This window comes from Electrona antarctica (genome assembly GCF_951216825.1).
Source record: "Electrona antarctica genome assembly, chromosome: 17".
In the NCBI taxonomy this organism is placed as follows: Eukaryota; Metazoa; Chordata; class Actinopteri; order Myctophiformes; family Myctophidae; genus Electrona; species Electrona antarctica.
In genome coordinates this window covers 39,201,950-39,217,559 of record NC_136798.1, presented here as the reverse complement: position 1 = coordinate 39,217,559, position 15,610 = coordinate 39,201,950, and the positions used below count along the sequence as shown (strand labels likewise).

General features: G+C 42.7%; 1 long non-coding RNA gene across 4 annotated transcripts; it reads right to left on the bottom strand.

The window, feature by feature from the left end:
• Positions 1–5,802: 5,802 nt before the first annotated feature.
• Positions 5,803–14,770, bottom strand: LOC306941194. 4 transcript variants are annotated; one of them, XR_013792102.1, is made up of 8 exons: positions 14,753–14,770; positions 14,546–14,609; positions 13,585–13,691; positions 12,955–13,085; positions 10,961–11,110; positions 9,237–9,353; positions 8,744–8,838; positions 5,803–7,084 (listed from the first exon to the last, which is right to left on the bottom strand). It is a non-coding gene; the product is annotated as an uncharacterized lncRNA (long non-coding RNA). The 4 variants fall into 4 exon arrangements; XR_013792104.1 differs by having other exon boundaries at positions 14,520–14,609; positions 14,753–14,766; XR_013792105.1 differs by having other exon boundaries at positions 12,955–13,075; positions 14,520–14,609; positions 14,753–14,766.
• Positions 14,771–15,610: the final 840 nt, after the last annotated feature.

Genomic DNA, 15,610 nt, shown 5'->3' with positions numbered 1-15,610 from the left:
CTGTAGGAGGTCGGCTGCTGGGAGGCGTAGGAGGCCGGCTGATGGGGCGAGGCAAAGGAGGAGGAGACCGGCTGGGGTGAGACATACTGCTGGGGGGCCGGAGGCTGGGAGGTGTAGTACTGCTGGACATTCTGGTAAACAAGCAAACTTACGAATAATGCATCAACATCAAACACAACCTCAGTGAGAAAAGCATGTATGTGTGGCTCCTACTAGGCTTATATAGCCCCAGGTGTGCCAAATTAGTATTAGCTCCACCCACCACCAAACAAGGCAAACAAGGCAATCTCTTTGCAAGCTCTTATTATAATACATCATCATACATCATCTCATTCTGGCCAATCACAATTTGTGCCCTCACTTTGTTTACACACTTTTGTTTTCAATGTTTGTGTTTACATAGACCCTAAAAGATGGACATAGGAAGGAATAGCACCCCTCAACAGTACAACTACAGTACAAGTAGTACAAATTGGTTAGGTGATGGTCCATTTGGTCCATTTAGATGGTTAAAACAATAAGGATGTTTTTGTTTATTCATTGCGTTGTTTTTTTCCAAGGCGTAGGTGGGAATCAAACCCACAACCAGCCTTGACTTTTGGATCCTCACCAAGCATACCTAAAATTGACAATTTTCATTAATCTATCGTGTATAAAGTACACTTGTGAGATGCATAAAAACCCTGGCCTGTTGCGTTTTTCATCCTTTCCACATTAGTTTTCTCCTTCTTTCTCCTTTTCTCCTCTTTTTCTTCTTCCCCCTCTTGGTAGACGAATGTTTCCCAACCCTGGCGCAGTTGGTAAAGGTAGCACTGTCACCTCACAGCTGTCCTAAACCCGCATCAATCCTACTTTAGAGAGAAACACAGCACAATCTCAGCCACCAACTTAGTTGGAAATGATTTAGCATCAGCCCTAGATAAACAAAAATGCAAAGTGCTGCTCTATTTGTAGATTTATCAAAAGCTTGCTTTAGACACAAATGTCTGCAGTTGGTTCCAAAGCTACCTGTCAGAAAGACATCAATGTGTGAAAACGGCAAAAACCCAGTCTGAGTTTTTAACCATTTCAAAAGGTGTCCCACAAGGATCAATACTGGGCTCAATCCTTTTTAGTATGTATATAAATAATATCACCTCATCTTTAAATAACTGTAGCTGTCATCTCTATGCAGATGACAGTAATTTATTGTACAGCAGACTCTATACAAGTCGCAATAGAAAACCTACAACTTTCTCCAGGATGCCCTTATTGGTCTCAGATTGATGTTGAAGGTTCAAGGTTCAAGGTTGTGCTTTATTGTTACATCTTGTGTACAGGTACATAAGAGTAAAACTTATTTTTGTTTGGCTTCCTTCAGACAATGCAGCAGCAAAAATATAATACGACGTCAAAACAGCAAAACACAGCAAACAAAATAGAATATAGAGTGAAAAAGCAAAAATATAATACATCAAAACAGCAAAACACAGCAAACAAAATAGAATATAGAGTGCAAAAAAGAGCAAACAAGTGTAGAAAAAGAGTATCATATGTACATGTGCATGTTTTCCTTGTAGTAGGACAATTATTATTATTTTAGTATTCTTTTATTATTATTATTATTTTCTTTTTTAACTTCACAGTAGACTATGTTCAATATAAATATACAACAAAAAAGTTTTAGAGAGGTGCAATTTGAGCTCAATAGTGCGAGGGCAAAGGGCAAAAGGTGCGGGGGGTGCTAGCGTTTTCCTTTTCCCTGATACGCTTTGGTTCTTATCAGTTCGTTCATGTATCTGATTGTTCGGGGAAAGAAGCTTTTTTGCAGTCTATTTCCAGTGGCTTTGAGACTGCGAAACCGCTTCCCATGTGGTAGCATCTCAAACAGACTGCGGTTGGGATGACTTGGGTCCTTCATTATTCCTCGAGCTTTGCTGACACAGCGTACATCGTACAGGGCTTGGATAGGGGGGAGAGCACATCTGCTGATGCGTTCGGCTGAACATCAGCAAAACAAAAGTTATGTTGTTCTCCACAGCCAAAGTATCTCCTATAATGACATTCGCATATCTTCTATGAATGGAGCTGATATCGAAAGAGTCACAGAGTATAAAGATCTTGGTATTTGGATTGATGAGACTTACTTTTAAACACCATGTAGAGGTCCTTGCTCATGAATTGCAACAGAAAATTGGCTTTTTATATAGAAATAAAGCCAGCTTTCCTGTCATTAGCACAAAGAGGGTAGTTGAGGAAGTGTTCCTGTCTGTCATGGATTATGGAGACATAATCTATAGACATGCAGCAGCATCCACTCTTAAATCCCGGCCTAGACACCATTGTATCTTATATAACAAGGTTGGATGGTCCTCCCTAACAGAGAGACGAGAACTACATTGGCACTCGTTCTTGTATAAAGCCATGCTTGGAAATTGTCCTAAATACATCTCATCTTTCGTGAAAAGGGACTCTGAATCCTGAAGTAATTTTCCCCAAATTCAAGGTACCAAAAGTTAACTCTGAACTTGGTAGATGTGGCCCCCTAGAACAGATATGAGTGGTCTGGATTCCAATGGTCTCTCTTCTTTATATATATTTAATGTTTTTCCATATTTATTGTCTTTATACATTTCTAATGAGTTTAAAAAGCATAGACTCAAGGTGTGAGTTCAGCATTGTCTGTTTTGTCTATTAACATCCCAGGCACTTTAGGGGCAGGCCCCATATTCAGTATGATAGCTCTTTGTGATGTATTCATATTTTATTATATCTATTTATACTTTTATTTATAGTATTATGATTGTGTATCCTGTCTTGGTACTATAATTAGTCTTTGATACTGTGCAAGAGGATAACAGGTGACACCTGTCTTTAATTACTGTTGATTGTATCTCACATATATAAAGACCTCACTTCCTGTTATCTTGTCATAACGCTGACGAAGGCCACACAGGCCGAAACGCGTTCGTTATCAACGTCAGAGGTAAATAAATTCATATCAAAAGGACATACAATGAGTGCTGGCATTTTCTTCATTTCAACTTGTATATTCGAGCCTTGCACCGTAATAACTTTATTCTAACCTGGAGTGTTGCGGGTTGTCTGCTTCGGCACTAGTACTTTCTTGCCCTAATACATGGAATGACCTGCAAACAACGTAATTAAAATTGACCACATTGGTACCCCTGAGTCATTTTAAAACCTTGGTGAGCATACAAACCCCCAAAATATGCAACTGTTTTTAGATGTAATTCACATGTATGCCTTTTGTTTTTTCTTTCCCTGATCTTCTGATGTATTTGTGTTTTTTCTATATATTGTATTTCTTGACAACACTTAAAATGAGTTTAATTACTCAGAAAATATTCATTCATTCATTCAAGTTTTATTTATTCTCGGAATTTCACTAACTGGTTACCTGAATGATTATGTCTGCTTGTTTTTGTGTGTGATTTTGATGTTATGTTGTAGAACATAGTGTTAACATATTTTAGAAAAGTCTCCTGTGGACACTGGACAGGTGCTTACACTGTAAGCAAAACAACTACAAATTGTGCAATGTGATTGTGATATCTGGGGTGCATACATTTGTTAGACATACTATCAGGCTGACAAGCATTAGTCCTACAACACCGTCGCTCCCGACATGCATAAGTATGGATGCGTGGGTGACTAACGGACGGGAGATGCAGGTTTTCATAGTAAATGCGATCTATTGTCGCAACAATATCTCACATATATAGCACCTTTCTGAGTACCCAAAGATACTTTACGAGAGGCAAGAGGAAGCAACAAAAATAAAAACTTTATCCCATACCACCAAAACCTCAAATGTCCTTTTGAACATAGTCCAATCCCCTCACACAATAATCTACATTTCACATAAAAAACACCTGTAGCCAAATTCCAATACCTCAAAATCTCACTCCAGCATGGTGGTGTTACCATTAAATTGGTGACCTGCTGAATTATGTGATAATCGTGTAGACAATCACATAATGTCAGTGTCTGAATGTAAATTGTTATGGTTCATTTATCAGCAGTTAAAAACCTAGTGGTATTTAGGCCTTGTATTTAAAGATCTCCAAAAAGTTAGTGGTCACATATTTCAGCAGGTCACCAATTTCACCGTAACACCACCATGCTGGAGTGACCAAGGCCCAATCCCAATTGCCTTCCTCAAGCCCTGAGCCCTGAACCCTCATTGACTTTAGTGACGTCAGCTGTATAAGTGCTTGAGGGTGAGAGGCTGCAAGGGCTCCAAATTGTTGTGAAAGGAATGGGACAGCACTTTGAAGATGAGTCCGCCATTCATGACACTTTGCATCACTTTATAAAACCTGTCCTTATTCACAGCCAGTGCCTACATGCATGACATGTCTATCATGTCTATTTATGTCGTTTTATTATTAGTTTCATAAATACACTTTCCTGTGTGATAGGGGTTGTAATATTCATATATAATAATATTCATCATAAATTGCATTTCCATATTATTTTACTTTGCTCATTAGTCATTTCTCATCATGTTTCCCTTATTATTATTATTGTTATTAAATATATAGCCTATCCTTCCATTCCGTCTCCCTTTGAGAACAGTGAGAAAGCACTATTGTGTTTGACGACATTCTAACCGCGGTACATAACTAATTTGCATACTTAAATGAATGACGTTCGGAGGATCCCCCTCATTCCCCTGGTAACGCTATGAACTGTGGGTAATTTCTTTGCCAAAGTCAGCTAAAGTCAGCATCGATGCTGACTTTGGCAAAGGGCACATAAAGGGGCGGGGCTGAGCCCTCACTGATTTACCGATTTCAAATGGGACATCCCTCAAGCCCTCGCAGACTTCACATGAACGCGCAGCTAAGTCAGTGAGGGCTCATTGAGTCAGCAAGGGAGTGGATTGGGATTGGGCCCAAGTGTGAGTGAGCAAGTGGCCGAGATTTGGGGTATTGGAATTTAGAAGAAACATCAAGCAGAACCCGACTCTAGGGTGGGCAGCCATCTGCCACGATCGTGTGGGGGAGAGAAAGAGAAAAATAGAGACAAGGAGAGACAGAGAGGAAATTGGCAAATACACGTAAATAATACATGTAATGGTGTAAGATAATATATAGTATAACAATGTCAGATAATATATAGTGGAATAAGAATGTTAAGAAAAAACACAGTGTAGTGGTGTAATATAACATGGTAGCAGTCCATGGTCATGCTCTGTGTAGTGGTGTAATATATAGTAGCAGTGCATGGTTGGACTGTGAGGAGGCAGAGTCCATAGTCACACTCTTGATAGACTCTGTGAAGAGGGTTACAGCAAAACATCAAAGGGAGAGATGGTTCTAATTTACCATTATGATGAGAATGTTTTTATTTTATATTTATAAGTGAATAATGCAAGTCTGAACCAGGACATTAAATTAAAATATGTCCAGACCACCAGAAAAATGTAATGGAAAAACCCCAAAGAAATTATCCTAAAAGAAACATTTTCAAAAACCTTAGGCCTAGTTGTCAAATATAGTGAGCTGTCAATTTTAGATAGCACAATGGATAAACCTTTGAGGGGACGTTGAATGATACCAAATGAATCGGTATGCAACTATACATTACCTTTCACAAATGACTGACTAAAGGATTTTATCTAAGGGGTATTTCACATACCCTTTAAATAAAATCCTTTAGTCACCTTAGCCAATCCTAGAAAAACCCTTTGAACACAATCCAGGCAATGGATAAAACACCTTGGTAAAAGACCCTTAAAAAGTAATTGGAAGACGCAGGAATTCAGACCACAACGAATTATAAAGTTTAGGGGAATTTATATAAATTGATTCTCAATGAAAATATGTTACAGATCCAGGCTTGACATAGCGTTATTCCATGACTGAAACATTATTCCACAGTTTTACAACTTAATATAGTAGGGACAGAGACCAGGGGTTAATCAGGCGACATAAATATCACAAGTGATAGACCCTGAAATATTTGTTATGCATAACTGGATGGGGACAACACAAACGGGGCTTCTTTATTCGAGTCCACTTGTGGCACTTGAAGCAGAGAGAGGTACTCACCCATCTCTTCCAAAACAAGTCAATGAGATGCTGCACTTTTCACCCTTCAGCGTGTATACAAGTATTTTGTGAACAGTTCAAGTGGCATTTCCATTGCTGACACACGGCAAAGGCCAGGTCTGGGTTGGTACCAGTGGGAGTGAGTGAATTCTCATCATAGGCTATATCTTTTGCAGATCAGCTTCCACAAACATGGAAGGAGGTGGTGTAAGAAGGACGTGTTAGGAGGTGGTGTTAGGTGGTAGTATTAGGAGGTGGTATTAGAAGTTGGTGGAAGCTGATCTACTTGCACCTGCCATATATACAGGGGAATTCAATTCCCAACACAAGGTTTGGGGTCACAGCCAAACATTATTAAATGAGACAGAGTCCATGGGCCTCTAACACCAACACACTACTGTTTGACCCAAAAGAGCCCCCAAGTTTATTCTCTGCATGATGGAACTTGGCCTTTTGCTGTGGGTCAGCAATGGAAATATATCAGCACCTCAGTCATGCCACTTGAGCTGTTCACAAAATAAGTCTCATATACATGCTGAAGGGTGAAAAAGTGCAGTATCTTGTTGACTTGTTTTGGAAGTCACTTGCTTCAAGAGCCACAAAAATGCACTCGGATTTAAGAAGAACCTGGCAACGTCCATGACTATGGACGATTCAGTGCCAGCGAGCTTGTGGGTGTCGGGAAGAGTCAAGCAGATAATACCTGATGCAAAGGGAAGAGTCACATACTGTACCTAAGCCGTTAGGAGCAATGACATTCACCCTACATACATAATGCCTGCTACCAGTGAGGACATTCACCAATATATTGCCACAATGATGTCAGATCATATTAAGTGGTATAATAATGTTAAGATACAGTGTTGTGGTGTACTATGATATGGTAGCATTCCATGGTCATGCTCTGTGAGGAGGCCAGGTCCACAGTCACTCTTGATAGGCTCAGTGAAGGCTCTCAGAAGAAGCCTGGACCACAGTCACACTCTTGATAGGCAGCTGGGGGTCCATCATACAAGTGCATGGAACTGCAGAGTGGGAGACAAAAATAAACTCCGGGGAGTGGCAGGCCTTACTGGACCGTGAGTCTGTACAGTGTTAATGACAATCACACTAATGGGAAACGAACGCACACAACCAAGGGGAGGAGAAGAGGAGAGGGGAAGAGAAAATGCAGGAGGGGATGGGGATGGAGAGGGGAAGGGGGAGACAGAGTTCTCAACAGGCCTGAAAATTAAGGCCCGGCCCTACACTAACTGGGCCGGCCCGAGGCTCGGCCCGACCATATCAATTTCCATAATGTTAGGCCACTAGATGGTTCAATATACTGAGTGAGTGTGTGAGAGAACGGCCTTATCGCCGAAATAAAGGATTTATGTAACTCACGTTGGCTGTTAAAACACAATGACTGCCGCCTGCTGGACGAAAGAAAGTGGTATGGCACTTGGGTGCTGGTGATTTCAGGCTATTCCACTATGATGCGTGTCCACTTCTGGCTTCCATCTTGGTGCATTAGTTTCAGAGAAAAAAGCGTGCAAAGGCCACGACTAAAATGTGGTTGGTCATACAGACAGTGTGGGTGGGGCCCTAGCAACGGTCCACAGCAACCGGAGCGGTTAAAAAAAAGGAAAATAGCAAGACAATGTTATAGTGATATCAAATGCCTCAAGAATTTAACAAGATACTGCACTTTTTCACCCTTCAGTGTGTATTCAAGTCTTTTGTGAACAGTTCAAGTGGCATGACTGAGGTAGTGACGCATTTCCATTGCTGACCCACGGCAAAGGCCAGCTTTGGGTTGGTATGGGTGTTCCATTGTGCAGAGGGGAAGCTTCTTTTGTGTCAAACAGTAGTGTGTTGGCGTTGGAGGCCCATTAGCTCTGTGTCACTCCATTTGATGTTTGGCTGTAACCCCAATCTAAACATAACCGCAAGCGCGGGAGCAGCACAGTTTGAGCGGTAGTCCGACCGTTGTTCCTGCATGTCGGACCCCGTCTTCTGCAGATCAGGTTCCACCAACATGGAAGGAGGTGGTGTTAGAAGGACGTGTTAGGAGGTGGTATTAGAAGGAGGTGGTATTAGAAGAAGTTGGTGGAAGCTGATCTGCAGAAGACATTATATTGTAAATTAATTCACTCCTGCTGGTATTTGCACCTGCCATAATATATACAGGGGACTTCAATTCCCAACACAAGGTTTGGGGTTGCCAACCCCGACCTGGCCTTTGCCATGGGTCAGCAATGGAAATATGTCAGCACCTCAGTCATGCCACTTGAGCTGCACAAAAGAAGACTCATACATGCTGAAGGGTGAAAGTGAAGTATCTTGTTGAGAGCCACAAAAAAATCACTTGGATTAAAGGAGCATTCAGGGATTTGGGTGATTTGGAAAAAAACCCGGTCCGCCCCGGTAACATGTGCACATGCACACACTCTACAGTGGGAGGACGTGCAACAGGCCAACAGCATGTGCACCAAGGTGCTCCCCCGCTCGATCATGATTGGAGGAAGGCCCCTCTCATCCTGATTGGATGAAGGCTGGGCCCTATAGCTAAAAACAAAACCTAAATGTGTTTTGACCTCAGGGGTTAACTGGGGACAGGGGGGAACTCCTTATATGGTCAGTGCACTCTATAGTAGGGAGGAAAAAAATTAGATATTTAAATTAAGTGAAATCACTGAATATACCTTTAAGTAGAACCTGGCAACAGCAGACGTTATGATTATGGACGATTCAGTGCCACAGAGGTTGTGGGTGCCGGGAAGAGTCAAGCAGATGATACCTGATGCAAAGGGAAGAGTCACATATGATACCTGATGTAAGGGGCTTGTCAGATGTGTGCAGGACAAGACGAAGACAAACACACTGGAAATACCTGTGGACAAGCTATGCCTCATCTGTGAGACGTACACTTGTTTATTTTTTTCATGATAAAGTTTCACCCACGTGTCGCCACATAGGCCTACATATGCCTGCTACACGCAAAACATTCAAGTTCACCCAAGTGTCGCCATAAACCTATGCCAGTGCACGCCATTACATTTTACACACATTCCATTAATATAAGCCGTTACGAGCAATGACATTCACCCACGTGTCGCCACATAAATAATGCCTGTTACATGCGATGACAACATGTCGCCACAGTGATGTCAGAAGTGGTATAATAATGTAGTGTACTATGATATGGTCTTGCTCTGTGAGGAGGCCAGGTCCACGGTCACACTCTTGATAGGCAGCTGGGGGGGTCCATAATACAAGTCCATGGAACTGCAGAGTGGGAGACAAAAATAAACTCTGGGGAGTGGCTCCCCGGATGATGAGTTAGTGGCAGGCCTTACTGGACCGTGAGTCTGTACAGTGTTAATAACAATCGCACTGATGGGAAACGAACCCACATAACCAAGGGGAGGAGGAGAAGAGGAGAGGGGAGGAGAAAGGGGAGGAGGGGAGTGGGAGACAGTTCTCAACAGGCCTGATAATAAAGGCCCGGCCCTACCCTACCCCAACTAGGCCAGCCCGAGACTTGGCCCGACCATAACAATTACCATAATGTAGGGCTGACCTCGATTAGTCGAATAGTCGACTATCGGGGGGTTCAGTCGACTAACAGCTAATTTATTCATATTAATTTCGACTATACAAATCCTTAGTCGGGGACAGGCCCACCATAATGTTAGGCCACTCACGTTGGCTGTAAACACAATGAGTGCCGCCTTCTGGACAAAAGTGGTATGGCGCTTGGGTGCTGGTGATTTCAGGCTATTCCACTATGACGCATGTCTGCTTTTGGCTTCCATCTTGGATGCTAAATCAGCGCATTAGTTTCAGAGAAAAAAAAAACAGAAGCTAATGTGGTTGGTCATACAGACACGGTGCAGGTGGGGCCCTAGCAACAGTGCACAGCAACCGGAGCGGTTCAAAATGGAAAATAGCAAGACAATGTTATAGCGATATCAAACACCTCAAGATACTGCACTTGACTGAGGTACTGACGCATTTCCATTATTCACACACTGCAAAGTCTGGGTTGCTATGGGTGTTCCATTGTGCAGAGGGGAAGCTTCTTTTTGGGTCAAAACAGTAGTGTGTTGTCGTTAGAGGCCCATTGGCTCTGTGTCACTGCATTTGATGATGTTTGGCTGTAACTCCAATCCTGGTATTGGGAATTGAAGTCCCCTGCATAGAAGGCAGGTGCTGGTACCAGTGGGAGTGAGTGAATTCACATCATCATATATCTTCTGCAGATCAGCTTCCACCAACATGGAAGGAGGTGGTGTTAGGAGGTGGTGTTAGAAGGACATGTTAGAAGAAGGTGGTATTAGAAGAAGGTGGTATTAGAAGAAGGTGGTATATTAGGAGGTAGTATTAGAAGAAGTTGGTGGAAGCTGATCTGCAGTAGGGCATTACAGAGTTGAGATTTTTCCCAGTCTACTTGTCAGATAGTGAAGTCGAAGTTGAGTCGATGCTTCGTTTTATGTTGGGGGGGGGGGATCCCCGGGAATACTTTAACAGGGGGCTGGTGGGGGTGCGTGAGTGTGCTCAAATACGGAGCTTGTGAAACGGGGCCACTCCAATATGGCCTCTCCAATATGTCACAGAAACCCATTAGAAAGACATACACTAGCTAGGCAACACACAGTGTATGTATCTATGTCAAGGTGCTGATTATCAAAACATAAAAATGTAATAGAAACACTAAACAGTGTAGGCACACTGGCACAGAGACCAGAAAAGAGAACGCAATAGAACGCGCAGTGCAGCAGCGGCCAGCCATAAGAACACAATACAAAATATAACATTAACACTAGTGGCACAGCAGCAACCTTCAGAACACAATAGAAGACATAGGTCATAGCAGCCAGCAACAGTTGGCACATCATCAGAATACAATCTGCTATTACCTTGAACATTCACGACGTGAACAACATGTCTTCCTTCTCCTCCTCCTCTGACAACAGCTCGATACTATCCTTTTCTTTTCTGAGCCATGCAGTGCATAAACAACCCGCACGGACTGGCGAAGAAGAGATTCATGCGTCCCGCACGTAAAGCTAAAACAGAAACAGGACAGTCACTGTCAGCATGGGGGGGGGGGATACAGTTTGGGGATAAAGTTTGCACGCTTATGTATTTTTCTCTGACGGCGCAATTCAACTTCAGCCAGTCAATTAGTGGGACACCGCTGAGAGCACAGAGAACTTGCGCACATCAAAAGTACACAGCTGACAGATTATAAATGAAGTACTCCGATGCAGTTGCAAAGGGAAATAAAGAATGACTTCTGTCCGTGACAATAACCAATCCTACAGTTTGAATTATGTAAAAATGATGGGGAAAACAAATGAAAAAAAAAATGTTCCCCCTCGACTTTCGACGAATTATGCCTTTTGTAATCTTGTAGTACTCACAGCTCAATGTATTTTCAAGAAAAGGAGGAAGTACTCGCAGTTTGTACTTAAGTAAACGTATCAGTATACCCAATCGTATACATAGTCTGGTTTGGTATTCAAGAATTACTTCAGTAAAAGTACAAAGTATTGGCACCAAAATATACTTAAAGTAAAAGTACTAATTGGGCAGAATGTCCAGTTTAAGAAGTTTTCAAATGTATCATGTTCTTAAAATCCTTTGAACATAACAGATGTACAAGCTCACAAAGTGACACGTTGGGAGCTTGTAGATGGGCTATTTTCAATTAGCCAACGTATATAGGGCTTAAGTGGTTATATGCATGTCAACAGTTTAAACCTTTCAGGCCGTGACCCTAATTGAACTGCCACTTTTACTTAACCCATTTAGACTTGAGGCCGATTGTAAAAAAGAAAAAAAAGGCATCTAAATCAAACCGTTTTCTGAAAAACGTGTTTCTATGTCAATGGTTCTCAAACTATTGCATGTCAAGGACCCCAAAGATTATATGTATTTGGCCGCCGACCCCCATCTGAAAATATGTTGTTCCAGGAACCACCCGAGCCCCTTTCGGGACCCTCGGTTACCTTTTCTGAATTTTGGACGGCGGTACCCTAGGGTCCCTCATCCGTTAATCCACCCTCCATAGGACGCAGATTTACCTACTCTCTGTTCACGGAGACCTGCTCGGTCGCTTGAGTGTTGGTGAGATGTTTCAAAGATGCATATAACAGCTTTAGGAGACCGCAGAAACGTGTGCAAAAAGGCGCTAATCTGAGTTGCCGATAAGTATTTTTAATCTTTTTTTTAAGTTTTGGCTTCTCTGAAATTCTCTCTTCCCAACTTCCCATGTCCCGCCTCCCACAACACAACAGCATTAAAAACATCCTGCATGTACGCGGTCGGCCAATCAGAGGCAGTAACTAGGACGTGCAGCTAGCCAGTCTCGGTGCGGGAGGCGGTACAATGGGAAGTCAACAAGGAAGTCATGGAAGAGAGAGAAGTTCAGCGAAGCAAAATTTCTAAAAACTTAACAGCAACTCCGATTAGCACCTTTTCGCACACGTTTCTGCGGTCTCCTAAAGCTGTTGTATGCATCTTTGAAACATCTCACCAATACTCAAGCGACCGAGCAGGTCTCCGTGAACAGAGAGTAGGTAAATCTGCGTCCTATGGAGAGTGGAATAACCGATGAGGGACCCTAGGGTACCGCCGTCCAAAATTCAGAAAAGGTAACCGAGGGTCCCGAAAGGAGCTAGAACCGCCCCAGAAGCAAAGATTTGAATTAAAAATGTTCGCTCTGAAAGATTATACACATACAAAGATTTGCACCACATTCACCATTAAAAAAAAATAGCAGATCTACAAGCTTGTAGCGGGTTCCCGTCCTGAATGGGTTAACATCCGAGTACTTAATTCTTCCACCACTAAATATAAAATATGATGCTAAGTGTTTAGAGAGCAGGGGGTACCGAGTTATACTCACTGTGATGTTTCTCCATCCATCCTGGGTCGTCCAGTCTGTCTGCGCAGTGGGTCCTTGGTGCACTGTTCGCGCAGTGGGTCATTGCTCTGTCCGTTTGTGCAGGAGTAGCGAAGACCATAAACTGTTCCATACTCCCGTACAAAAAAAAAAAGGAAAAAAAAGTTAAAAGATACCGATATCACATTCACCTTGAACTCTTGTTGAATAATGCTAACCTTTTTGATTGTCAAGTTAGAATTGATTAGGTAAACGCTGGCAAAGCCTGGCATATACGCGTGTTCTAAAATAAATTATACATGGAAGAGTTCCTTTCGATGAGGGCTAGGTGTACTAGAAGACAAACTAAAGGATTGCAATTATGCAGGTGTATTCATCTTCTTGCAAGGAATGTCAATGTTCAAAACATAATGTTTTTGTAGTAGGGGCAGGGCAAATATATTATACGAGATAATGACTATGCCACCTTCATCCCGACCATGATACAACTTCAACATATTTATGTGACACAACCTTTTCTTCTTACGTCTATCCGGAGTGTTATTGATCTCACCAATTACATAGGGTCCACTAAACCGAGCATGCAGGGGATCTCCCCTAATAGGCAACAGTACCAACACACTGTCCCCCCACCTTAAAACTGCGTGTCTGGACTGTCTGGTCATATGTAGCCTTCATTTTCTCTTGGGCACCCCTCAAATGCTCTCCCGCAATCCCACAGGCTGCCCTCAGTCTGGACTCTGAAACATAATCCAAGGGTCCAGAGGTGAACATCCACCTCTGCCTCCTGCCCAAGACATTTCTCTTTTACCAACTTCAACGGTCCCCTTACTTCATGTCCAAACACCAGTTCAAACGGACTAAAGCCCGTTGACTCATTTACTGCATCCCTTGCTACAAATAGCAGAAAAGGGATACCTCTATCCCAATCACCTATCCCAAACACCTGGGTCTTCCACACAGTAGGTCCTAATCATATTCTTCAATGTCTGATGGTGCCTCTCCAGGGCTGCCTCCGGGACGGGAGACGGGAGAACGCGGAAATGTTTGGACAGCATGGTGGTTCGTGAGTGAAGCGAGTGTTGTGAGGACTCAACTTAATAACCTTTCCCAATACGCGAAGCTCCACTACTCTCAACCCACCTGTGAACTATAAGCCTCCGTAGGACAGCGCTATCCATCCGTCGCTTATCTTCTGGTCCAGTGCAGTTGAGTTGTGGCCTCCGTATGTCTGGGTCGTTATTAAGTAGAGTCGTCACAACACTCGCTTCACTCACGAACCACCATGCTGTCCAAACATTTCCGCGTTGTCCCGTCCCGTTGTGATGACGTCCATTTATGACGTCGTACCTTCAGTGGCCGGCCTCCAACGTTGTGACGTAGAGGCAGTGCCAACAAAATAAACAAACCATGTGTGCAGGATGTGGAATGATATGTATTATGTGAAACCCTCTGCTGCCCCAGAGCACAATATCCTAACAAAGGGCAGGGGGGACATCAACACCACAGCTAAAAGAAAAGACAGTAGTGTTACAAAACTAAAACTGGATTGAAATACAGATGCATACAGTGCATAAAATGTATACTGTTTTACCAGTATCTCCAGGTCTCTAGACACAGCAGCAGATCACTTAATTTGTCGTCAAATCAATTGAAGACTGAAATAAACAAATACATACATTTGAATAAGGTCAAACAAGACAATATGGAAAGAGACTAAAGTGCACAAATGAACAATATGGCTAACAGTGGCATGTGCTCAACCAAACAAAAGCCATTAGCCGCAACAAACAAGGCCTACCATGTGCTTTCTCCTGACACTAAGTCAAAATGGCTCTCTACTAGGAGGAACAAGACTTTTGTACTTTCTGCTGGTCATGTGACTAGGTCAGGTGAAGTAGGTGCACCATTCACCTGGATTCCCACATACATTTTGACTATTTGAAAATAGCCGATCTACAAGCTCGCAATGCGACACATTGTGAGCTTGTACAGCTGCTATTTTCAAAAGGTTTTTATACATTTGAAAACTTGAAATGGGACATTCTGCACAATGAGTACTTTTACTTTTGGGACTTAAGTACTTTTGTATGCCAATACTTTTGTACGTGGGTTAGGGGTTAGGGTTAGGTTAATGTGACAGCAGTGCATGCAGATGTACAGCCCCAGAAAGATTTCAAACTACAGAGGGTAGTGCATGCACACGCACACACACACACACACACACGCACACACACGCACACACTCACACACACGCACACGCACACACACACACACACGCACACGCACACACACACACACACACACAGACACACACACACACACACACGATACAGTTTTTAATATGATTTAGGCAAATAATCAGAGAATGTCACTGCACTGAGAGACATGCAGCTGCATATACTCCCGCAGCTGCTCTATACATCCTTACAACAGTGGTTTACCAGATTTTGCCGTTTGTGCTAAATAACACCATAAAACCGACATTACCCTTTTCATGTCACGCTCCCCCTAAGAAGGCGCACCACAGTTTGGGAACCCCTGGTGTAGACGGTAGACCTACCCCATCCTACTCCGCTATGGACAGTTAACATAGGATTAAAATGTATTCCTTGAATTTATGGAAGCCAATAAATAATTTGATGACAAATTATAGAAA